Here is a 2282-nt window from a genome sequence, read left to right as displayed (position 1 = left end):
TCCACAGCCTTGAGCCTGACAGACAAGCACTGTACCACTGAGTGTACAGAAGACCGATTTTTAACCAAATAGGACAAAAATACTCATGTCAATTCCAATCCACGTTGCTACAACTGGTCACGCGGCCTAAGTTGGTATTTGTAACTACCTTCCTCTACTACCCATTCTGTATTTCCTCCACCATCACCATGCACCTGTGCAGGTCTTGCCTCTGTCCCTGGAGGAGTGACCCATACTTTCATCCCTGAAGGGTCTGGACAATTTGTTGTCCTGTCTGGATTGGGTTGTTGCAGTCTGCCATTGACCTTAAACACAGGACATGGTAACACCAAAAGTCACCCTAAGGAATCTCTTGCCTCCCAGATATAATCTTCATTACGTCCATTGTGGAGAACAAGTCCAATTGCTCCCCTGGTAGTCTGGGTCAATCACCCCTCCTAATGCTGTTATTCCTTTCTTAGCCTGCAGACTTAAGGGCATCAGAAGCCCAAAGTGTCCAGGGGGAAGTCTCAGCTTCCACTTCCAGGGAATGTTTGTCATCTCTCCTGGCAGAAGCACTCCCTCCTCTGGAACCAAAACATCCAAGCCAGCAGAGTGCAAAGTCGAGGGTACAAGAAGCAAAATTATCATAGTGGGTCACCAGAGGTGATAGTGAGTGGAATCATTCCTCCTTCACCCCTTGATTCCTGGACTCGTGAATCCTGGCTATAGTAGAAACTGTACCATATACTGGATGCTGATTCCAAGCATACACTGCCTTTTGGAGGACCCTGCCCCAGCCCTCCAGGCTATTGCCACCTAACTGGTACTGTAACTCTGTTTTTAAGAGACCATTCCATCATTCTATCAAGCAAGCTGCTTCAGGATGGTAGGGAACATGGTAAGACCGGTGGATTCCATGACCGTTGGCCCACTGTCGCACTTCTTTGGCTGTGAAGTGAGTTCCCTGGTCAGAAGCGATGCTCTGCGGAATACCGTGATGGTGGATAAGGCATTCTGTAAGTCCCTGGATATTCGTTTTCGCAGAAGCATTACATGCACGAAAGGCAAATCCATAACCAGAATAAGTGTCTACTCCTGTAAGGACAAAACACTATCCCCGCCAAGATGGAAGTGGCCCAATGTAATCAACCTGCCAACAGGTTGCATGGCTGCTTGCCATGAGGAAAAGTGCCAGATCAGGGACTCAGGGTTGTTCTCAGCTGTTGGCAGATCTGGCACTCAGCAGCAGCTCTAGCCAGGTCAACTTTCGTGAGTGGGAGTCCATACTGTCGAGCCCATGCATAACCTCCACCTCTGCCACCATGGCCACTTTGTTCATGGGCCCATTGAGCCCAAGATAGCTAAAGAAAGGGATAGCTGATGAGAGAGGCTGACAATCCACAGAGCAGGTCATCCGTTCTAATTGATTACTGAACCCATCTTCTGCTGAAGCCACTTTGATGAGCCTTTACATGAGACACAAGTATGTTCCCATCCTTTGCCCATTTGGAGAGCTCTATCCACATACTTCTTCCCCAAATGTCTTTCTCACCAATTTTCCATTCATGCTCCTTCCAAGTCCCTGACCATCCAACCAAACCATTGGCTAGAGCCCACGAATCAATACACAATGGCACTTCTGGACATTTCTCCTTCCAAGCAAAATGCACGACCACGTGCACTGCCCAAAGTTCTGCCCACTGTGAAGACTTTCCTTCCCCGGTGTCCTTCAGGGTTCTTCCAGCAATTGGTTGTAATGCCGCAGCTGTCCACTTCTGAGTGGTGCCTGTCATAGCATCCAGAACCATCTGTAAACCAAGCTCTAGTCTTCTTTTCTTCAGTCAAACTATCATAGGGCACACCCCATGAAGCCATAGGTGCACGCTTTAGAACAGGAGGCATCGGAACAGGAGTACGAACCATAGGTATTTAGGCAACTTCTTCAAGTAACTTGCTTGTGCCCTCTGGACCTGCTCAAGCGCCATCACATATATGCCACTTCCGTTTGATAATGGATTGTCACTGTGCACGGCCTACTTTATGGCTTGCGGGGTCAGAAAACACCCAGCTCATGATGGGAAGATCCAGTCGCATGGTGACTTGGAGGCCCATTGTCAAGCGTTCAGTTTCCACTAAGGCCCAATAGCAGGCTAAGAGCTGTCTGCCTCTCAAAGGGAGAATAGTTGTCCACAGACGAAGGGAAAGTCTTGCTCCAAAATCCCAATGGCCTCTGCTGTGGTTCCTCTATGGGGGCCTGCCAGAGACTCCAGACAGCATCTTTATCTGCCACTGATACCTCA

This window comes from Nannospalax galili, unplaced genomic scaffold (assembly GCF_000622305.1).
Source record: "Nannospalax galili isolate Female #2095 unplaced genomic scaffold, S.galili_v1.0 scaffold8488, whole genome shotgun sequence".
Taxonomy (NCBI): Eukaryota; Metazoa; Chordata; class Mammalia; order Rodentia; family Spalacidae; genus Nannospalax; species Nannospalax galili.
This window is presented reverse-complemented; position numbering follows the sequence as displayed.